Source organism: Rhipicephalus microplus, chromosome 3, assembly GCF_043290135.1.
Source record: "Rhipicephalus microplus isolate Deutch F79 chromosome 3, USDA_Rmic, whole genome shotgun sequence".
Classification (NCBI taxonomy): Eukaryota; Metazoa; Arthropoda; class Arachnida; order Ixodida; family Ixodidae; genus Rhipicephalus; species Rhipicephalus microplus.
The window spans coordinates 137615921-137640522 of record NC_134702.1 but is presented as its reverse complement, the minus strand read 5'-3'; the positions used below and the strand labels follow the sequence as shown (position 1 = coordinate 137640522).

Below are 24602 nucleotides of genomic sequence, written 5' to 3'. Positions count from 1 at the left end.
TAGTTCAGCAGAAGAAATCAGTGTTTGTCGTTCACGTGCGTATGCTGGGCAGACACAAAATATGTGCTCTAGTGTTTCTGGCAAATCACAGTGTTCACAATTAGGACCGGTGTCACTGCGACCGATGACATGTGCGTAACGTCTGGTGTACGCTACACCAAGACGAGTGCGGTGGATCATACTTGTGAGTTGCCGTTTCAATTTAGGAGGCATGCGGAACCTCATTTCCGGGTCCCATTTGTGAAGTCGCTGGTGTCGCCGTTCCGGTTTGGTCCAGTGCTGAAGTGTGTAGCTGCGCACCACGCAGCGAAGCAGGGCGTTCGTGTCAGCTCGTGAAAACGCAATGCGTACTTCAGGGGCACTGCCTAAGGCATTTTTAGCTTCAGCGCCTGCCTCTTCGTTTCCCATCACGCCGTAATGAGCGGGAATCCACTGGAAAGTTATAAGATGGCCATTTGTTGAAGCAACCTGAATAAGTTCTGTGATTTCTATTGCCAAGCTGTAATACGGGCCTTGCTTTATGATGCAATTAATGGTTTGCAAAGCGGGTTTGGCATCACAGAAAATCCTCCAGGCTCGAGGTCGCTCTCCGGAAATAAACCTTATTGCCTCTCGGATAGCGACAAGCTCTGCGGCCGTTGATGTGGTTTTATGGTGCACTTTGAATCGTCGAGCGATATCCATGTCTTGGATGACAAAGGCTGCGGCGGAGGTGTTTAGCGTGGTTGATCCATCGGTGTACACGTGCAGAGAATCACTGTACGTTGTATAAATGTGATATAGGGTCAGTTGTCTGAGGCCAACAGAAGAAATGAGCGACTTCTTCGTAATTCCAGGGATCGTAAAAAAGATAGGTGGTTTAGGCAGGACCCATGGAGGCACTGCAGGGGCATTTGGCGGAGAAAACTTTGTTAGTATAATATTTTCATGCCGCGATATTACTCTTGAGAAACTGCAATCTGGGTGAGTGGCGGGTAGTACTGACAGTGGGTGCTGTCTGTGTCGGCTCAGTAATCAGAGGTGAACTCTAAGTGGCTCGCAGAGCATGTATACACTGACAAGCCCGAGCCTCTGCGATTGTCCCATTTGTTGAAGTACAGCGCGGTAGACCCAAGCATCTTCGTAACAATTGAGCTTGAACACTCGCTAGTGTCTTCACACAACTAGGTCTCATATTGGAAAGCACCGGCATGCTGTATCGAATGTATCCCACAAATAGAGCATTGTACAATTGAAGTAGCGATGATTCTGATGGGCCCCATCTTGCTCCTGCTATATATACATGGCGAAAAATGAGAGCAAAGCTCTTCAATTTAGATTTAAGTACTGCGACATGCCTCGTCCACGATAGATCTCTGTGTACGACAACCCCAAGGAACTTGTGGTGCGTTACAGCAGGTATCGATGTCCCATTAATAAATATCGGGTATTGCGACATATGCTTGCGCATGAACGCAAGCACTGCGCATTTGTCGATTAAAAGAGTGAGCCCCTGACGTCGTAGATATTTGTATGTGATCGTCACTGCACGCTGCAGTCGAGCTCGCAATTGCGGACGAGTAGTTCCGGATGCTCATATGCATATGTCATCAGCGTATGCAGTAATCTTCACCGTGCTGGGAAGTTCTGGTGCTAGGCCGATCATTGTGACATTGAATAGGATCGGGCTGAGAACTTCTCCTTGGGGAACACCACGATGAACCTTATATCGATCGGTGTCTCCGTTACTTGTCGTCATGTAAATGGTGCGGTCCCTAAGGTAGCTAAAAATCCAAGCGTACAGTCGTCCACCGATGTCGAAATCTTCCAGTGCGTCAAGGATCGCATAATGCAGCACATTATCGTAGGCACCCTTAATGTCTAAGAAGACCGCCGCCACTAGTCTGCGTCGGCTTCTTTCCTCTTCAACGCTGGGGATCAAGTCGACCACACCATCAATGGCAGATCGGCCTCTTCTGAAGCCGTTCATAAATGCAGGAAAGGAGTTGTTGCTCTCTAGAAGCCACTCTAATCGTGCCAGTACCATTCTTTCCATCACTTTTCCGACGCAGCTGGCTAACGCGATTGGTCTGTAGGAGGAAAGTGCATAAGGACACTTCCCCGGCTTAAGCAATGCAATAATGCGACTGCATTTACAATTAGCTGGGACTTCTCCTGACTCCCATGAGGTGTTATAATGAGATAACAGGATACGTCGTGCTTCTGTATCAAGATGATTGAGTGCAGCATACGTGATTCCGTCAGGTCCTGGTGCTGATGATCGGCGGGAGGCAGAAATCGCAGCGTCAAGCTCATGTATTGTAAAACGTACATCAAGGCGCTCGTCAGACGATGGAGGCGCAATGGTAGTAAGAAGCTCATTAGGGGCGAGACCATCAGTGGTGTCCACGATGAGGCTACAGTAGTCACTGGCTATCTCAATTTCTGTCCGTCCCTGATGTAGAGCAACAGTTTGAAATGGTTGACGTTGTTGGGGAGTTGTCTGCAAACTTCGTACCACCCTCCAGATCTTAGACAGAGGTTGCCTGGGGTCCAGAGATCCACAGAAATTTCTCCAACGTTGCCTGTCAATATTGTCAAGATGCCGAAGAACATGTCGTTGAGCTCGACGACATGTCGCTTTAACTGTCGAGCTGTGACAATTGTTAGGCTGTGCTTGTCTTGTGCATGCTCATTTCGGGCCTCCCTTCTGCTTGACGTGCGAGCTGCAAGTTTTGAGCTGCTTGGCGTGCTTCGCGCGCGTGACATTACCGTTTCTTGCTGCAGCATTCATTTTTTCACCCTTGTGGTCAAACATTGAACAATAAACGCTTAACTACCTCCGCGAAGGCACGTTTCACTCTCATATTATACGATTTCCTGAACTGAGGGATCAAGTACGTTTTTTTAATTGATTTCGCACAAAGAAGGCTGCTTCTCTATCATGCACATAACTCTCACTTCTTTCATCATCCCTATGCTGCTGTAATATATCAGATGCCTGCACATAGGTAAGTGTGTGAGATTGGCGAATACACATCGATACATGTCGAACATGCTTGCAGTCAGCCCTTTATTACATTGTAACTGCTCGGTAACCAGACAAAAACGACACTGGTGTATATGAAACTGTCGAGTGTGAATTCTAAGCGCAGAAGTTCAGCTGTTTTTACTTTGCGACAAGTTTAGTAAATGCGCATGCGTCAAGGTACCGCTGCGCGGGGAGAATGAGAGTATTGAATTTTATAGCTTTCGCATGAACGTGTCGTGGTAAACCTGATGCCCCCAACTTCGGCCGCCGCTGGCTAACTCGAACGCTGCGGTGGACTATAAGGGACCATTTTAGAGTCCACTAGACCGTCCCACACACATAGTGTGGCATCGATCAGAGCACGTCGCCTTCTCCCAAGGCTCGCGGGCCAACCGACTTTGTCGTGCCAGTGTGCGAGACGGATTCATTTCGCTATCACAAGAAGCGCAAGGAGGAGTAAGGAATTGCAAACGCCAACACAGCGGCTCGATCGGTGGCTGTTATCTTGCAAAACTCCTTTGGGCTGTCTATCTTTTGCTTTTCGTTCGCTCTATCGGTTGCGTCGCTCAACGCAGAAGCGTTCACCTATGACCTGCGCTTTGAAACATACGAATTCTCTTTTTCAGGGACTTCGGCCAGCAGTTTATACAACTCTTACGCAAAAATCCACCTGGCGTTATTCTGTTACGCACGAATAGTTACTGCACAAGTCTATCCTAAGACCGGTCAGAAGTGCAAAGCGAACGTGATCGATGCCTCTCTCTCTCTCTCTCTCTCTCTCTCTCTATATATATATATATATATATATATATATATATATATATATATATATATATATATATATATATATATATATATATAGAGAGAGAGAGAGAGAGAGAGAGAGAGGCATCGCATATATATATATATATAGAGGCATATACACATAGAGGCTGATATATATATATATATATATATATATATATATATATATATATATATATATATATATATATATATATATATATATCTTTAATACAAAAAAGCGAAGCGTTTCACGGTACTTCAATTTTTAGTCACTCACCTTGTAACCGATAAACGAAGGTAATACAACACCAGAAGGTCCTGGCTACAAGAGGCGCTCTCATGGCTCTCCTAACGCTATTGTCTCATGCACGGCGACGCATAACTGCGCGACAACTGTCGTCTGCGAATCGCATCTGAAGAAGTGTCGCCCTTCGTTTGTACTGCACAGTGTGCTGTCACATCATCTTGGTCGCTTTCAAGATTTTGAAAGACTTCTATGTATTCTCTATGTAACTTTCCTGGCCATCTTCTAGCACCTGCACACCTTATTGTAATGCACGAGAAGAACGACACTGTACAACAGCTTGCTCGAAGTGCATTGCTGCTGCGTTTGATAGTGAGTACATATCGCTGAATGTAAGCGTATAAAATATACTAACATCACATTTTTATTAGGTGGGCTAGATATTTTTATGTGAAGCTTTGCAGTACGACTGATAAAACAGGTTTTTATTTATAATTCCTTATCGCTTATTCCTATCGTTTAACGCGCGCAGACGGTGCTGTTATGTGTACACCAACCCGATAAGGCCCATAACATGCAGTTGTAGTTCTCATGTTCTGCAACCTTCTCGAACTAGGTATATACATCGCTTTCCGGCTGTCAATGTTTGGTGCTACACTGGTAGGTAGTGATTAACAGCATAAACACAGCTGTGTAGAGTTAAGCGCGCAGAGTGAAATGCATTGAAAGAGACTGACACCTTTGTTTACGATGGGCAAAGCATGATACCATGTTGAATAAGCGCCGCACAGATGATGGATTTCCCACTTAGGCGCACCGGCATCGAAGGTGATTGTTGAGAAAGAACCTCTCCGAGTGGCGTTGATTAGTCGGTATCAAGTGGCAGTATGGATGCTTGAGGAGTTTTCGCCGCATTTTGTCCACGCTTCACCCCATCTCCTATCTGGGTCGGTCCACCTCACCCTTTTTCCTCCTCGTCACTCTCGCAATGTTCAAGTGCTTTTTGATCACGCAATGATAGGCGCGTAAACAAAGCGCCAGTCTACTTTTTGCTGCCAAGCTGTGTACGTGCGCATCACTCGCCTGTAGTAAGCCGGACAACCGATACTTCTTTTAAAAAAGTATTCGGCATTCAGGCAGGGGACACATGTTTCTAACCACGCAGTTTGAGTTGCGCGCTGTGAATTCTTATGCTGACACATGAATTATTTGGATATTCCATGTAATTTTCGTGCGTTTCTCGTGAGGTTTCATAATTTCTACGTCTGACTGCATAGTATATCAAGCTGGAACCAGCATGTTTAAGAACTTTTACCGACGCTGTCTATCACGCAGATCGCATACTCGCGATGGTGACACTATAGCACAGTGTCTCCGTGACGCAGAGCCCTACCTGCTTCTGTATCTTGTAGAATATGGAAGCAAGGTGAGCTCTGTGTTTGTACGAACTTTCTGAATAAGCGGGATCCTTCAGTTGCTTTTATGCTTTAAGCGTACAGTTATAAACTTCGCGTTTTTTTTTTTTTTGAGGGGCGAAGCTCCTTATGGCGTGGCTTGTGCGTCCCCATTGTGTGTAACCACCCCTCACTAATTCTTGAACCGGCCATAGAGGGCGGTACTTGTACTATACGCTGACAAATGCAAATGGTACGACTCTAGAGGGCGTTACTTGAAGAAAAGTATTGACGCCACACGTACGGAAGGAGAGAGAGACGATCGCGCGACTGCAGAGAGAGAGAGAGAGAGAGAATACACTTTTATTAATAACAAATGCACACTGAGCCTTCTTTGGGTGGGGCCCTCAGTCCAGGGCTCCATTGCCTTGCGCGACCCTGCGAGCCCGCTGGACCAGCTGCTGCTGTTCCTGCCGGCGTAAGCTGAGCAGTGCGGACTCTCAAGAGGAAGGGGTTGGGAATGGGAGGAACGCCCTGTGGGGCAGAGCATTCCTATGTGGAGTGGTACACTGTCGGTACGGATCCACAGAAGGGGCAGTAGGTGTGGTAGAGTGTCGGATGAAAGCGATTTAGCATATAAAGGCAAGGAAATGAATTGGTCTGTAGTTGCCGCCAAGCTACAGCATCTGCTCCGTTAAGTGAAGGATGAGGGGGAGGATACGTATAACGGCTCTGTCGGTAGTACTCCAGCGTAGCGTTGCAGGTCAGTGGCTCTGTCAATGCGTCGTCTTGGTTGGACAGCTCTTCCAATGGAGCTCGGCCGGTCAGCTCTCGGGCAACCGCATGAACGCGTTTATTACCATGGAGGCGTGTCCAGGAGTCCAGACAATATGCACAGGACGTAATGCGGACGGTGAGACAGAAGAGAGGATATTGTGTGTATGTGCAGCCACAAGTCCTTGAGTGAAAGCACGGCAAGCAGCTTGTGAATCTGTTACAATAGTGACAGGGGAGTCATGTGAAAGTGTCGTAGCGTGAACAATTGCCAGAGCAAGAGCTCCCTCCTCTGCCAGACCACCGTTTTTAGCGCGAAGTGTGGCAGGCGCCACAAAGGCGTCTGTGTCATCTGTCAGGGGTGACACATGGCTGACTTCTCTGGGTAGTGTGCTGCATCAGTGTAAAATACTTGTAAGTCTGAGGTACCATCACCAAAGACGCGTGTCATAGCCTGAACTCGGGCACGTCGACGACCAGCGTGGCGGGAGGGATTCATATTGCGTGGAATCGGAGGCACCTTGATGAGTGCGCGGACAGTAGAAGCAAGTTTATGTCGCGGTACTTGTGCGGGTTTTTTGGCAATCGGGTAGCCAAGACGAGACAGGATGGCGCAGCCCTGACGGGTCTGCCTGAGCCGTTGGAGCTGACTGTTGTGCTGGGCCTCGATGAGTTTAGTTACGGTGTATTGGACTCCTAGTTGAAGGAGGCGTTGTGTAAATGCGTGTGGAGGTAAGCTGAGAGCCGCCTTCACAGCTGTCCGTAGAAGGATGTCCATCTTTTTTATTTGAGCTAGGGTGAGGTTGTGAAAGGGAAGATGATAGGTGAGCCGACTAACTATGAGTGCTTGTACTAAGCGGAGGACATCCTTCTCACAGAGGCCTCTCCTGCGATTGGTGATGCGTTGGATCATGTGTGTAATTTGAATTATCTGCTGAGCCAGAAGTTGTGTAGTGTGCAAGGCCTTGCCGTAGGACTGAAGTTAGAAGCCTAAAATGCGAATTCGTGGTACCAGAGGGATAGGACGGCCATCAAGAAACAGCGAAATGTTAGGAGAATCAGCGGTTTTGCGGCGCCGCTTGTATACCAATAACAACTCCGACTTATTCACTGAGCGCGTAAGGCTGCCGGCAGCAGCATAGTCTTGTACCACAGACACAGCTTCCTGTAGGGCGTCCTGAATGGTTCCGTCTGATCCTTTGGTTGCCCAAATTGTAATGTCATCTGCATAGATGGCATGCTGGATGTTGGGAACCTGTTGCAATAAGGAAGCGATTTTAGCCATAGCCACGTTGAACAAAGTGGGCGAGAGAACCGAGCCCTGTGGTGTTCCTCTGCCTGCGAGACGAATGACGTCCGGCCGGAGGTCTCCAATCCCAATAGTGGCCGTGCGGTCAGAAAGAAAGGACCTGACGTAATTGTAGATACGGGAGCCACACTGAGATGAAGCGAGATTGTCAAGAATAAGCTCGTGGGAGACGTTGTCAGATCCAGGGCCAGATTAGCTCGGACCTGGTTTGAAGTGGGGCTATCCAACACGTCCTCCTTAAGCTGTAATAATACGTCCTGTGTAGAGATACCAGGACGGTAGCCGAATAGTGTATTAGGAAAAAAGTGACTGTCTTCGAGAAATGGTTGTAGTCGAGAGAAGACAACGCGTTCAAAGAGTTTAGCACGCGACTACGTTCACGTGTTCGTCGCGGGCGTGCATTCAGAGGCTCGGCGGTGGAGGATGACAAGGCTGTTGAGCTGCGTGCGCGCAGGGGGGCGGCGGCTCGCGTTCGAAGAAGGGACCCTAACGTGCGGGCGCGCGAGACAGAAGCCCGCCCTGAGGACCCTGCAGTACGACGACGGGAGGCCGAAGCGGCATGCGGACCCAGCTTCACCCCACTCTCCACCATTCACCCCGTGAATATGCTGTCATTTTTTTTCTGTCACTGCCTACCATTAATGTTGCGTTGAGTAGTTCTAATACAGTGCCGCGCTGCCGACATGGCTCAGTTGTTACAATGCTTGGTCGCTGACGCGTAAGGTGTGGGTTTGTTCCTGATCGCCGATCCACTTGAAATGAAGATGGTACAAAACAACTGATTTGGGCAAGTTGGTGCATACGGAGAAAGCGCAAGAGAATGCGTAGTGCAAGAGAACAAGGCGAAGGAGATATTGCACTGCTTGTCCGGCGCACCCTGTCTTAGTCCTCGTTTTTTATCACTGGTTTTTCTCTAGCTTGTACTCCTGTTGGTACACAAGTATAAACGATGGAACAAGTTGATTTACGTTCATGGTTTACAGCGCGAAACAACACGAACAAAAGGGAGACCAGCGATCATGTCGCTTATTAGAAAAAAGTATGAGGAGCGGGTGGGGCAGTGCTTTACTGGCTTAAGCGCACCACTGCGCTTGATCGAGGAGCGCTAGTTGCACCATCATATCCTCGCTGGCGAGAGAAGTCTCCCACTGCTCCCTTCCGGAAATTCGGCCGGCTGTTTGCGGCGAGTTAATTTCAGTTGACCTGTTCTGACAATCCCACGTTATGTAGGCGAGTGTGGGCCTTCCACCGCACCACGGACAGCTAGCTATGACAGTACATTGCGGGGTGAATGGCATGTTTCAATGAAAGATTGGGATGTGTGTGTGTTTGTATACAGCACCAGACGTGAGTTGAAATTGCTTCTTGTCTACGCGTCTTTCAAGGTTCCTCGTTATTTGAAGCTTCAGTTGAAATTTCCCTGCAACACTTCTTCAAGTAGCTATAGGATGGATTCACTAAAGCTGCTTGTTGCCTCACAAATTACCCACCGCTATTTTTTTTGTAATTCATTCAGTACGAACAGTGTTACAAAGCTTAGTCACACGCTGCAATTGCATTCCGTATTCTCTCGTCCCGTCGAAAGTTCTGGAAGCTAAGCAGGCAAGTATGGCATGGGGAAAGATAATACGTCGCTTGCACCTTGTGCCCTTTAACGCTTTTTTCCCTTCGAATACGCGGCTTCTCAGTGGGATCGCATGCCCACGAGTGGACAAGTCGCGGCTTCCCGCGGCAGCCCCAACAACGACCGAGTGCGCCATGCTCAAATCAGCCAATGGCTGATGCCATGGCTGTGACGAGTGATTTTTGAGCTTGTAGCGCCATTCGTCGAGAGAAGAGCAGCTCTGAGCTGAATTTGCGAAGTTACAGTAAATTCGACGCCACGAACACCACTTTGATATTTGGCTTACGTTGTCGGGAACCTCGACTACTGATAAGTACTGTTTTTTGACCATGTTCAAGAAGTGTTGCTGCACACTTAGAAAAAAGGTGGTAGTACTTACTAACTTTTAGGTAGTAATGGTTTGTCACATATGTTACAACCCTGGTAGTAAGCGCAGTTAGTGACGGCGAGGGTGGCAGCAGTTACTACCTCTGCTGTTACTACCAGCATTTGGTAAGTGTTACTACCCTAGCCGTTACCACCCATGGGTAGTAACTTCTGAAGGTTTTAAGAAAGAAGTAGTAAAGGATACTACCTTGTTCATTTATTTTGACATATTATTTCTTCACTGCTAATGTTGGTCAAACAATGCCTCATTACTAGACAACTTCGGGTAAGGAAGCATAGTGTGCTATGAATGCGAAGAATGCAGAGACCTAACAAGTTCACTAATTTTTTAATATACATGTAGTAAGACGTAAGCGTAGGCTATATATAGCACCTACTTAGCAGGGGCATGCCTGGCACAGGGAAGTACTTGTGTTTCAGGATGAATTATAACTAATTTAAATCAATAACATTATATTGTACTACCTGGTTTTGTGTGTTTGGTGATGTAGCACAAGACTTTTAATCAGCATTACTCATAAAAAATTATATGTCATATTTATTCATTATAAAAGGGCCACAAAAAGGCATTATATACAGTGGCCAGAATAAGGTACCGAACTCATTTTCAATGAGTTTGAGCGCTTGACACGGCTAATATATCAGCGTTTAAAAGGTAATACTCGTTTTTGGGGTTTAACGTGTGAAAACAATAATATTTGGAGGCACGCCGCAGTGGAATAACTGTGACTGTCCTCGGGGCTAATTTGACCGTCTGGTGATTTTGATCTGCCGCTCTTTTTATTATGTGCTGTAATTTACTAAGTTTGTTGTGTTGTCTATTACAACGCGTGTAGCACTTGCTTATGGTTCGTTAACTTGTACATCTCCGTTTCGACAATATGAGAATGACGTTTACATATCTCATTCGCGTAATTTAAAAAACAAAAAGTATTTTCTTGATCTATGTATACCTTCTGCGTCATTTTCCCGTTTAATGATAATACATCGAGATGATTCCTCTCGTAAATTATCAGAATCGCATTCACACACTATTTTTGATTAGATAGTCAAAAGCCGGGTAGCAAAGAGATAGTAACGGGGAAAAAAGGGTGGTAACGGCTGCAGTTACTACCTCTTTCATTCCAGTTGCTAACTGTTTACAAACGTAGATAGTAAACAGGTAGCAAAAGGGTAGTAACGGTCGAAGAAAGGTAGTAAGCGCTACAGTTACTACTACCTAATTGCTTGCAGTTGCTACCTTTTTACTAACTTTTTTAAAAGTGTGGGCTTCTTAGGTTTCCTGCGCAGCCTGACATCAGCTGCGTTTACCCGACGAATACAAATAAACATTGTAGGCATCTATTATGCCTTGTTGCAAAACATCAGGTCCCCAGCTGAAATCGAACCAAAGCACTCTGCGTGGCAATCAAGTATTCTATCACAAAGCGATGACAGGTCTCGTACTGCTTTGAAAAAATACACCTTTCGGGCATGACGGTGGTGAAACTGGAATTGCGGTTTCAAGGATGGCTATCCAATTTTATAAACGTTTGTTGCGGCGGCTGCATTTTTCATGGCAGCAAAAAAGCTGTAGGCCCGTGTGCTGAGATTCGGGTGCACGTTAATGAACCCCAAGTAGTCGAAATTTCCGGAGCCCTCCACTACGGCATCTTTCATAACCATATGGTGATTTTGGGAAGTTGAAACCCGCTTATCAATCGATTTTTCAAACATTCCATATGTACTCCCATGATACAGGCGTCTCCTCGGCTTAACGTAACTATAGCTAACGTAAACTATAAGCAAAAGACCACTACCAAAATGTTTCACTCCAAAAATTTCTTCTGTCGCCCCCGGATAAGCTGTGGCGATACTTAACGGCAAAACAGACCCACGTGTCTGATATTTGTGTTGACGGCACCATACTAACCGACAATCTTTAATTGCAAATGCTTTGAACGAATACTTCTGCTCCGTATTCACAAATGACAATGACGAGATACCCCCTATAGCTATACTTGATGAGATTCCACCCATAGGTCCTCTTGATGTGAATGAAGCGGGAGTGCTCTGCATGCTTCTTGACATGGATTTAAAAAAACCACAGGGTGTCAATGAATTACCGAATGCCTTCCTCCGGAGATACGCTAAATGGTGCGCCAAATATATTTGCATCATCTTCAAAAAATCGCTTTCACATGCAGAAATACCTCATGACTGGAAGGATGCAAAAATTATACCTATCCCTAAATCAACAGAACATTCACTGCTTGCTTCTTACCGTCCTATTTCGTTACTTTGCACGTCATCAAAACTAATGGAACACAATATAATTAAGCACATTTCAGGCTTTATTGAAGATAATGGCCTCTGTGATACCGGGCAACACGGCTTCCGCCAGGGAAAATCAACTGTAACCCAACTACTGGAAACTGTACACGAAATTGTGACAACACTGGACAACCAAGGTCAGATCGAAAAATACTCTTAGATTTTGAGAAGGCCTTCGACCACGTATCCTATCTAAAACTGACTGCCTTCTTCGATGGATAGAGGCATATTTTACTGGTAGGCGGAAGACAGTTGTTAAAGACGCTAAATCTGTGTCATCCGATGTGCTGTCTGGTGTACCATAGGGATCAGTCCTAGGTCCTCTGTTTTTTCTACTGCTTATTAATGACATAGTGAAAAACGTACAGGTTAAAATTCGACTGTTTACTAACCATACGACTGTATACTTTACCAAGAAATTCGCAGCGAGGTAAATCAGGCTCTGCTGAATTCATCTTTATCCGTAATAGCTGCATGGTGCTTAGAATGGCAGATGAACCTTAACCTAAAGAAAAAAAAACAGTTTCGATGGTCATAACACGCAAAAAGAATCCATTACCCTTTGTATACAGCATCAGCGGTCATAACTTATCGCTTGTTACTGAATGTAAATATCTTGGCCTAGTGACCACGTCGAACCTTAGGAGGAATAGTCTCATAGCTTACATTAAAAATAAAGCCATGAAAAAGCTTGGATTTCTGAGGAGAACCTTGTCTAAATGCACGAGTAACATAAAATGTTTGGCATACAAGACATACATTAGGCCACTGTTAGAATACGCTGCTCCTGTCTGGGGTCTCTACAACCAGTCAAGCACAAGTGAAATCTAGAGCATACAACGAAAATCAGTCAGATTCATTTTCAATTCCTATCATCGTCACACATCCGTAAGTGCTTTACTACAAGACGCGAACCTTGAACCTCTGGAGACACGACACCATCGAGGAAGACAAAGCGCTCCAACAATATATACAGCTGCGTAGGTTCGCATGTTGAATTACGAACGCGCGCTGCGCCCTTCGCGGATAAAATGCTATGCCTAATTCACCGCGGACACGTTAAAATAGACAAGGACGTGTAGATCAAACGATGTGGCTGGCGCTCTACTCGCTCATCTCATTCACTCAAGTTAGCTGAATATTCTTGCCGAACCAACATCTTCAAACAGTCTTTTTTTCTTCGTGCCATCCATGAATGGAATGCATTGCCTGAATGTGTATTGCGGAGCCCAACCATATCGTCTTTTGACCATGCTCTTACTATCTATGACACAAGGTGTTTCAACACAAACATATCTTTTTTGTTGCTGAGCTGAGCACCCAGTAATCAAGTGCTGTTTTGTGCATTCTTGTCTCGTTTTTCTTTTTTTTTTCATTCCTCTGTCGTTACTTCTTTTTAGCTACGGTTCGTTTCTTTTGTTCTGTTGTTTGTTGTACATGTTGTTTGCTTGCCGGCATTTTCACCTGCAATACTTTGCGTATTTTTTTAGTGTTTCCAGTATTTCACACGCTGTAAATACTAATCAAGACAGAACTCTTAACATTTTTTTTTTCCCACATTGTGTATTCACAGTTCGTTACTTTTGTTTCTAATAGCTTTTTGTACAATGCACTCCTGGTTATGGCTTGCCAAGCAAGCCAGCAGAAATAAATAAATAAATAGCTAAGCGCCATCCACTGAAGTTGATTTATGTACGTAACAGTATCCTAGGGCTACCGTCCTTGCCAGCTCAAGTGTTACACGTCAGCTTACTGCTTTTTGTATAGCTAATATTCGTGTTGCTGTTGTGATCGTTACGCAAGTGTAAACAATTGGTTAAATAAGACATACGTGACTCTTCAACACGTCTGTGCATGCAACATTTGTACAAATCTTCAAGAGTCATTTTGCAACGTTTTGCTCAATAAAAATTACAACAGTCACCTTTCCCCCACAAAACGTCGATTCCCAAGACACGTGAGATCTGCCAAACTTTTTGCTCCTTCCCATCAGTCTTCCCGTTGCGTTTTCCATCATAGAGACTTTGATAGCGGGTTCTCACTTTTCCGCTGAATGACTAATAAGGACGTAGCGCGGGGGACGGCCACCTGCAGCCAGCCGACGGCATGACATTTCTTACCCGAAATGGCATTTTCGCTCGAAATAAGCATTATAATCCAGTTTTACAAATTACGCTTTTTGATATGATGAACACGAAGATAACAAAACATCGCTTACACTGAAGTAAACGAAGAATATTATTGAAAGAGATACCATGTTAAAATTGACTTTATAACGAGTTTATGGGTATATCAAACTTACTTTCATGTAAGATGCGACTGTGCGATAATGAGGTTTCAGTGTAGTGTATGTCTGCCGAATTTTAGCATTTGGGCTCCAGATGCCCTCTCTCATGGGCCCTGCCTCTCAATTTTCGATGCAGCTTCCTGCTGTATGCCAGCTTCATGCAACTTGGCCCTCCACCTTAAAAAGTTGCCAATGCCTGGTGAAGTGGGCGCTTCCAAACTTAACAAAAATTATTATTGATGGCGTAGTGGGTATCTTGCAAGCGTACTTACATTAGTAGACCTAAGAGACTTCGACAATTTTTTTTCTTCAGTTCTCGTGGGTATGACGCTTTTTGTGCAGGTCTGGTGCCTTTTTTTTATTTTCACTATTTAGACCACAGCCTTATTAAATTATTTGCACTATTGTATCTGGACTGAAAAAGGGTATTCGTAAACAATCAGCAATACATCGTGTGCAGTGACGTCATCGAGACTTGATGTGGCCCTTGATGTGGCCAAAATATAGCTTAAAAGGTTTCATATGCATTGTCGAAAGTTGTAACCACTGCACTTTTGCGACCTAATAAGAACCACCAGAGTAGCTGAAGAACTCTGGACTCTCCACTAATTTTTACTGAATGCTTCAAGAAAAAAAAAGCATGCTTTTATAGCAGTGGCATATCTTACAGTGGAATCAGCATGCCGTCAAAGTTCCAGCTTTAAGGCCTCATTCTATGCTAATTTCTCTGTATTAGAGCTTCCCAAATTTCCTTGAAGGTAACATCATCATTACAGGCCGATCAGCTTGCTCTCTGTAGTATACAAGCTATTTACAAAGGTAATTGCTAACAGAGTAAAGAAAACATTAAATTCAATCAACCAAAGAAACAAGCAGGATTTCGAACAGGCTACTCAACAATTACCACATTCACACTGTCAATCAGGTAATAGAGAATGCTCAGAATATGACCAACCACTATACATAGCCTTCATAGATTACGAGAAGGCATTTGATTAAGTAGAAATATTAACCGTCATGCAGACACTGCGGAATCAGGGCGTAGATGAAGTATATATAAGAAGAAATCCACAGGGGATCAACTGCTACCATAGTGCTTCATAAAGAAAGCAACAGAATACCAATCAAGAAGGGTGTAAGACAGGAAGACACAATCTCCCCTATGCTATTTACCGCGTGCTTACAGGAGGTTTTCAGAAGCCTAGAATGGGAACAGTTAGGGATAAGAGTTAATGGAGAGTACCTTAGTAACTTGCACTTTGCCGATGACATTGCATTGCTGAGTAACTCAGGGGACGAATTGCAACTCATGATTACAAAGTTAGACAAGGAGAGCAGAAATGTGGGTCTTAAAATTAATCTGCAGAAAACGAAAGTAATGTACAACAACCTCAGAAAATAGCAGCGCTTCGAGATAGGTAATAGTGCACTTCAAGTTGTAAAAGAGTATGTCTATTTAGGGCAGGTAATAACCGCAGAGCCGAACCACGAGATTGAAGTAACTAGAAGAATAAGAATGGGGTGGAGCACATTTGGCAAGCACTCTCAAATTATGACAGGTAGATTGCCACTATCCCTCAGGAGGAAGGTATATAACAGCTGTATCTTGCCGGTACTTAGCTATGGAGCAGAAACCTGGAGACTTACAAAGAGGGTTCAGCTTAAATTGAGGACGACGCAGCGAGCAATGGAAACAAAAATGATAGGCGTAACCTTAAGAGACAAGAAGAGAGCAGAGTGGATTAGGGGACAAACGGGGGTTAAGGATATCATAGTTGAAATAAAGAAGAAGAAATGGACATGGGCCGGGAATGTAGCGCGTAGACAGGATAACCGCTGGTCACAAACTGGATTCCCAGAGAAGGGAAGCGGGTTAGGGGGAGACAGAAGGTTAGGGGGGCAGATGAGATTAAAAAGTTTGCGGGTATAAATTGGCAGCAGCAAGCTCAGGACTGGGTAACCTGGGGGAACATGGGAGAGGCCTTTGTCCTGCAGTGGACGTAGTCAGGCTGATGATGATGCTGAACATCACTCTGAAGACGTATTCAACCTACACGACTACATTTAATAAAGTTTCACAGCTCTGGTGCGTGCCATACGATTGCAACGCCACGGCTGCTCCGATGTCCCACTGTAGAGTTACTGTATATGCTACTTTCAAGTAGCATACACGTATATAAGTAGACATATAATTAACTGTACTTATATAAGTATATAAGTGCTATATTTATATGAGTAACTAAATATAGCATAAACAGTAACTCTACCACGCTGTGGGCGAGGGCACCCCTAGCGGTTTCCTCTGTTCCTATATCAAACTCACGCCGAAACTTCGTGACCAGTGAAAGTATTTGGTGTTTTTATACGAAGATATATATAAAAAATTGCCTTGTTTTTATTAAACCAACAGCCACTTTGGATGAATCAGTGCTCTGAATTTAGCAAGTGATGCGGATCAAGCAATGCTTCATTCGACATTTGCCTCGTTTTCGTGTTTTGTTTTGCGTTGATTTATCACTACACTGCCATAGCGCGTTCCAAGTTCGGTCGGCCAAGCAATGTAGTTTCACAGTCCTTTACTCTGTGTATAGCTTACTCGTACTGCTTTCCCTGTCCTTTTTTATTGTTTTCATTGTTAAGGCGAAAGCCTACACGCCTTCTCAAACGTGAAAATTGACCAACTGCGTGCCATGCCAGCGGCGTCAGCATGTGACGCAAAAAGTCATGTTCTCGTGCTTATGACGCACTGATATTGAAAATTAACTTTTCACGCTTTTACAGCTTGCGCAAGTTTTGTACAGCATTTTGGTGCCAATTTTCTTGCGCCGTCCCCATAGAATGCTTCTATTAGTAGCACAGAAGTCTTTGTTCGAAGCAACTGATGTGTGCTTTCCTTTTTTCAGCTGTGAGGAGCTACAGGTAGCTCCATCTGTTTGGCATGTCACCTCTCTACACTTCTGGTCATCTCAGTGCCTGTTAAAAGAAAACGGCAATTATTTCACTCATAGCGCTTATATATTACCTACTGGCATGCAACAAGGAACTCCGTCCAGTATGCTCACCTTCATCAAATGCGTGTCGCTTTTAATATAGCTGGTGTTTAGTGCAGCTAGTTTCGATGCAGCCTCAACAGCCTCACTCTCAGCTGATGGTTTCCGGCGACGCTTGGTAGGTGGGCGAGCTCTATATCTTTCTGCACTATACAAATACGCCGTTACGCTGTGGGAAATCCTAGGCACAGCGTCGGCAAAAGTTTCAGAACGTCTCGCAGTTTCTTCACAACACGTTCGATTAGCCACCGATCGACGCAAACGATATGTCACTCTCATTGAAGTGCTTTTTGCAGATGTGCACATTCGGGGAATCAAATGCGAGACCACCAATTTCTTCCTCTTTTCCAGCCATTCACTGTGCCTAAGCAGCGAGAGCTTCGAGACTTTTTCATTTTTTGGTAACCGGATCGACAACCAGGGACACCGCAGATATTTATTTATTTATTTATTTATTTATTTATTGGTACCCTCAGGGCTTACAAGAAGCATTGTAGAGGGGAGGGGCTGAAGTAAATGAAAACACTATAAGGAATACACAGAAAAAGTGGCACTAAGAGATAGAGCACAAAAGGAAACAAACTAGATAAGTTTATACATGAACTAACAAAAGAAAATAGGACGAAAAAATACACTTTGACGTCGCAATCACAGTGAATGTCAGTGCATGTTGCACAAAAAATAATCGACTGATGCCTTTTCAATACACATGTTCAAAAAAAAAAAAAAAAAAAAAAAAAAAAAAATACACATGTTCAAAAAAAAAAAAAAAAAATGATACATGAAAAAGCAAATTTTATCGAGTTACACACACAAAAAGAAAACATCAGTGCAAGGCAAAAAAAAAAAAAAAAAAAAAAAAAAAAATTGTTGAGATCAAGACCTGTACAGAGATAGGTGGTAAAGAAGTAAATTGCAGTTTCAGTGTGTTGTAAATGCATTTGTGAACGTGATGCAGCTTTATAGCGTGTTCGTTAATGCTTTCCGGAAACGGTCAGGGTCTCTGATTGCGACTAGTGACGCAGGCAGGTGATTCCATTCATAAGATGTTTTTGGCAAGAATGAATATGAGTAGGTGACTGTGCGCTGTGATGGTACGTGAACTTTGAAAGGGTGGTCGACACGTGGGGAGATATAGGATGCGGATGTGATGTATCGGGACTTCAACTCATTGTTATGATAATATATTTTATGAAAAAGGCTAAGACGGGATAACCTCCTACGAGAAGAAAGAAGGGGAATGCCAAGTGTTCGTTTCATGTCAGTGACACTGGCAGTTCGATGGTAGTTGTGAAGGATGAAACGGACCGCTCGATTTTGCACATTTTCAATTATGTTTGTCAGACTAGCATGACCAGGATCCCATATGGAGCATGCGTATTCAAGGTTAGACCTAACATAAGTAATGTACAGCTGTTGCTTTAACTTCGGGGGAGCTAAGGAAAAATTACGTTTTAAATAACCAAGCATGCGGTTAGCTTTCGATGTAATGTATTCTATGTGTCTTTTCCATGAGAGATTGTTAGTAATATGCACACCAAGATATTTATAGGATATTACTTGATCAAGTGAAGTATTATTCAGTAAATAATTAGGGCATGCTGAAATACTACGGGAAATTCTCATTGTTTTGCATTTAGACGTGTTAAGGTCCATAACCCAGAGCTTACACCATGTCGAAATGTTATTAAGATCATTCTGCAGTGTTAGGGTATCATTAGGGCCTTCAATCTTGCGATATAAAACACAATCATCGGCAAATAAACAGATGGAACTTGTGATTTGGTTAGGAAGATCATTGATGTATATTAAAAAAAGTAATGGTGCTAAAACAGAGCCCTGAGGTACGCCTGAGTCAACCGGTACTTCAGGAGAGTTTTTATCATTAATGCTGACATATTGCGTTCGGTTGGATAGAAACTCTCGAATCCAATTGAAAACCAGGGGATCAATGCTTAACTGGCTGAGTTTAAATAAGAGTAAGCGGTGACTGACGCGGTCAAAAGCCTTGGCGAAATCTAAAAATATGCAGTCTACTGTAAAACCATTGTCTAGAAATGCGTGAAGATCATTGCAAAATGTTGCTAGCTGTGTTTCGCATGAGAATGTCTTACGAAACCCATGCTGACTACTATGAAAGAACTTATTCGATTCTAAAAAATTGACCAGATGGGAGAAAATGACGTGTTCGAATATCTTACAAGGAATTGAAGTCAGGGAAATAGGTCTATAGTTTTGAGGGTTGTGTGTGTCACCGGATTTATGAAGTGGTATCACCTTGCCTGTTTTCCAGTCTTTAGGTAAGGAACTACTGTTCAGTGATTTCGTGAAAATAAGGTTTAGTAGGATGGAACTATATTCGGCGGTAGCCTGCAAAAATTTCGACGTGATGCCATCAATACCGCACGAGGACGATCTCTTTAAATTGTTAATGATGGAGCGGATACCAGACGAGTCAAGTAAAATGGGTTCCATGGGAACGTAGCTAGGCGCAGTGAAACGTGGACAGATGTCAGGGTGAGTAGCACAAAATGAACGGGCAAAAACAGTGTTAAGTGTGGAAGCGCACTGGCTGCTTGGGATTGACTCGCCAGATTTATCAGTAAGAGCTATAGTTAGATTATCCCGGTTTCTCACGACATTCCAAAAGCGTTTTGGGTTGCTTTGGAGCAATGACGGAAGTGTATTATTATAAAATTTAAACTTAGTTTCTTTTAATGCACTGGAGTATGCTTTTGCCGCGGTTGTATAAGTGGACCACTTATCAGCAGATGACGATTTCTTGGCGGCACGAAAGAGCCTTTTTTTTTTGTTAGACAGCCGGTTGAGGTACCTTGAATACCATGGCGCGTTGGATGAATGATAAACCTTCCTTACAGGGATATGCTTTTTTATTAGATGCAGTGCTTTGTCTTTGAAACACGTCCATATTTTCTCGACCGTAGCATCATTGTAAGAAAGACAAAAGCTGTCGAGAAATGAGGAAAGCTCGGTGTTGATAGCCTCAAAGTTGGTCTTATTGTAATCCTTTATACGTTTAAAGCGATTGCTCCTTCTATTCCTCGGTACAGAAATGGAAAAATGTAGCACGTCATGGTCACTCAACCCTGGCAAGTGAGTTATTTCAGATGCAATATCTGGTGATGAGGTGAGTATCAAATCTAGTAGGTGTGATGTGCTAGGAGTAACACGGGTGGGAATACGCACTAATTGAGATAGATTGTAATCCAAACAAGTGGTTAGGAAATAACTCGTTTCAGCTGAAGCAGGCTCTGCAAACGGGCATGGATGAGACCATTGGATTGATGGAAAATTAAAATCTCCTAGAAGAAAAACTGGAATACCGGGAGTTAATGCCGAAATATGACTTAGGCAATCATGTAATTCTTCGCAGAAAGAGCCGTTGGAATTAGGCGGGCGATAGCAAATGCCAAAAACAATTTTTTGAAAACAAATCGTCACGTAGCACCAGACAATTTCTAATCTACAAGGGATTTTCAGAAGTGTACATTGAAAACACTCATTCACAGCAATAAGGACCCCACCACCCCTTCTTTCGGAGCGATCACATCGATGTACAGTGAAAGTTTTGTGGCACTGAAAAAGCTCACTTGTTGCAATTTGATCGGAAAGCCAGGTTTCAGACAAAAGAATTATGTCAGCATCCGTGTCATTAATTAAAGCACTTAGGCGGTCTCTTTTCGGAATAAGGCTGCGAATATTAGCATACAGGATTGAAAGCTCCGATGGTGAAGATGAGCCACCACCCCTCACACTGTCCTAGCTAGTGTTAGAATAAGGACGACCTGATCTGGTCGCCCTAGGGCTAGAGGAAACGGCAACTTGTGGGGAAGGTGCCTCGCAGACGACGTTGGTGCGAGCATCATACACATAGCATTTATTTTGTGCATATAATTTTTTGTACCGCAACTTAAACGGTTTTTTTAAAGCAATGCCAAACTCTGTCAGCTTTTTACGAGCTTCACGAGTTGATACAGAGAAGTCTTCAGAAAGGCCAATGCCACTACCTCGTAAAATAGATTTCTTAGACAGTAGTAGCATTTTTGACTTGGAATTTGAAAATTTAGCAATGAGGGGTCTATTTTTACCTGCCAAGTATCTGCCTATTCGGTGTGCTCGTGCTATGTCATCGGGTGATAAGCGAACATCCAACCTGTCACGGGCCATCGTGATAATTTTTTCTTCTGACTGGTGCGCTTTCTCGTCTGGCACGTCAGGTAAGCCATAAAATAGCACATTATCACGTCGAGACCGATCTTCAGCCTCGTCAAGCCGGGCTTGTAGATCAATTGTCTCTTGTTCCACGCGAATTAGTGATTGGCGCGTGATAGATAGTTCTTGCTGTACATTTGGAAGATCGCTAATCCGTTTTTCTACTGTTTGTAGCCGTACGGTAATGTCAGCCACAGCAGTTGCAACTGTCTCATGGGAAACCTTAAGATCAGACAATGCCTGTGACATGCTCGATTGGTTAGTCTCGATTCTAATACAACGCTCATTTGTCTCTTTAACCAACTGAATTAGTTCCGTTAGGGTCTTGTCAGGCCCAGGGTTTTCCTCAATGTCCCCACAAAGCATAAGCAGCAAAGAAGAAAAAGGTTCAAGCAATGCTTCTGGGCACGGAAGCACAATCGCAAATCGGCCACTAGTCTTGTAACATTTGCAAGGCAAGAGAAAGGAATCACCAACCTGCACAACAAGAAAGATGTGCCGTAAGTTCTTCATTCTGTCTGTGCATCCGTGCCCACTGGCGGGGTGGCAAGTGGCGTGTGCTTTTAAACCATCCACTATCAGTCGTGACGATGTCACTGACGTTGTACTGCGTGGCTCATGGAAAGGGCAAGCCGTGGCGCTGTTGAGAAGACTGGGCGCGGCGCTTTCAAACACGCATGAAGAATCGGTGGCTGCGCAGATGACATCCACGTACGCCGAAGTCGAGCCGCAAAACGGAATTTCGACCGCGGGAAGCGATCGATGATCCAAGGGATGGCTTGCAAGAACGCCCACAATCTGCACAACAAGAAAGATGTGCCGTAAGTTCTTCATTCTGTCTGTGCATCCGTGCCCACTGGCGGGGTGGCAAGTGGCGTGTGCTTTTAAACCATCCACTATCAGTCGTGACGATGTCACTGACGTTGTACTGCGTGGCTCATGGAAAGGGCAAGCCGTGGCGCTGTTGAGAAGACTGGGCGCGGCGCTTTCAAACACGCATGAAGAATCGGTGGCTGCGCAGATGACATCCACGTACGCCGAAGTCGAGCCGCAAAACGGAATTTCGACCGCGGGAAGCGATCGATGATCCAAGGGATGGCTTGCAAGAACGCCCACAATCTGCACAACAAGAAAGATGTGCCGTAAGTTCTTCATTCTGTCTGTGCATCCGTGCCCACTGCTCATTCTGTCTGTGCATCCGTGCCCACTGCTACGGCATCCTTATACGGCATCCTTATCCCGATCTTCTGGCACAGCACGCTAGGCACAATAATAATCATACGGTGCAAACTGCACGATGATATGCCACGATATTACACAGTGAGCTCATAGCGGCACCAACAGCCAGCTTCCCTCCGGTCTGCCCGATGCCTTGCGCGGAGATGCAGTGCCCCTTGCAACTTCCGCTCCCAGAGCACTAAGCTCTCCCATAGAGGCAAAGCTTGTGGGAAGCGAGGCCAGCCCGCCGCCTTCACGTGGGCTTTGCCGCCTCTTTCTCCGTTCTCACGTCCCAAGCAGATCGTATGACCCTAACCTCTCTTTTTTTTCAATTTTCCAATCTTTCCCTCCCTATATCTTTTATTCCCCATACCCCATTCCTGTGCTGACCTGTCGAGGTGTCCTTGTAAGGAGAGACAATTACGGGTTGGCACTTTTCTTTTGTTATAACCACTTACATATCCCGACATGACTCCCCTTCTCCGTGGTCTGCCACGCTGGGAGAGCGGGGAGAGACATTTAACTTCTCCCACCCGGTAGCGAATGTCGGCTGTGGCTCCACACGCAGTCTATCTTGAAAAGTTTCGTGCGCGTGTGTCGGGAGCGAGAGAGAACCTCTCCGGGACGACATAGGGTAAGCTTGCATTTCTTTTGCGTCCGTCGGCTCCCTTTGTTTGGGGCTCGTTCGGACTTCGCCAACGACGCCTTGCGCCCGCGGGGAACGCTTACCTTTTGTCGACCCCCTTCTGAACGCCAGGCCAAAGAGCGGTGCGGTGTCCTAGTGCGTGGCCAGGCTATGCCGACCCGTATATCTCCGAAGCCAATGCGAGCGCCTTTGCCCTCGCTCAAGCAGCCGGGCCCTTTGTCCTGGGGTCCCTGTAAATCACCTTTGCCCTTGGAGACGTGCTGGCGGCACCCTGTGTAGTACTTCTTGCGGGGGACGTGGATAAGCCCATTTGCTTTCCCGCCGCTTTCTAGTAGGATAAAAAGTCGCGCTGACCGCCATGTCAGGTTACCCCGTGCTGAGAAACTGTGACATCACGTGAACACTATGTACAAGTGTAAACTTGGGCAATGTGCTCGTGTCTTCAGTAATAAAAGTTATAGCCGTAGACAGGTGGATTTTGGCATTGATCGAACAGTGAGAAACCGACGCTCGCTGCACTACTAAGTGGTTCTTAAAAGAGAAAGGAAGCCCCGCCATGGTGGTCTAGTGGCTAAGGTACTCGGCTGCTGACCCGCAGGTCGCGGGATCAAATCCCGGCTGTGGCGGCTGCATTTCCGATGGAGGCGGAAATGTTGTAGGCCCGTGTACTCAGATTTGGGTGCACGTTAAAGAACCCCAGGTGGTCAAAATTTCCGGAGCCCTCCACTACGGCGTCTCTCATAATCATATGGTGGTTTTGGGACGTTAAACCCCACAAATCAATCAATCAAAAGAGAAAGGAAGATAAAAGTGAGCCCCGTAACTGTCTGCTTCAGCGAGGGACACGTCAACAGTAGCTCACAAGGGATGGGGGTGAGGAGGGATTAAAAGGGTAGGAGTAAAGGTGTAGAAAAGAAGAAGAGGCGTAAGATGGTAAGCCAAAGAGAGCAACGACAAATCGAGGGGATAGGAGAGATAGGAAAGATGGAAACACGGTCACAGGAGTCTAAGATCGGGGCACCACTTGCGAGAGCTCTTGTCGGCGTCAGTAGATGGCGTAGAGCAAGTCCAGTCGGTCAGAGCTACACTATCGTCAAAGGTCGTCGACGTCAAGAGATGACGTAGGGCGAGCCCAGTCGGCCAGAGCTACGCTGACGTCGGAGATCGCGAGGGCGCAACCGGTCGGCACGGAATCCAGCAAGCGAGTGCTCACTTCACCAACGCACTATTGCCGCTCCGCTTGCCACTTTCCTTGCTTGCCTTACGCGATATTGCAGCTTTACAAGCCACCAATCGCTAGACTTGCAGCACACAATGCCATTAGAAC

General features: G+C 45.2%; 1 long non-coding RNA gene across 1 annotated transcript in view; it reads right to left on the bottom strand.

Moving 5' to 3' along the window:
- Positions 1-4964, bottom strand: part of LOC142803947 (uncharacterized) — a 39194-nt gene extending 34230 nt beyond the window's left edge. Inside the window, exon 1 of the long non-coding RNA XR_012894384.1 lies at positions 4074-4964. This is a non-coding gene — a long non-coding RNA (uncharacterized LOC142803947). The remainder of the gene's footprint in view (positions 1-4073) is intronic.
- Between the last annotated feature and the right edge of the window lie 19638 nt (positions 4965-24602).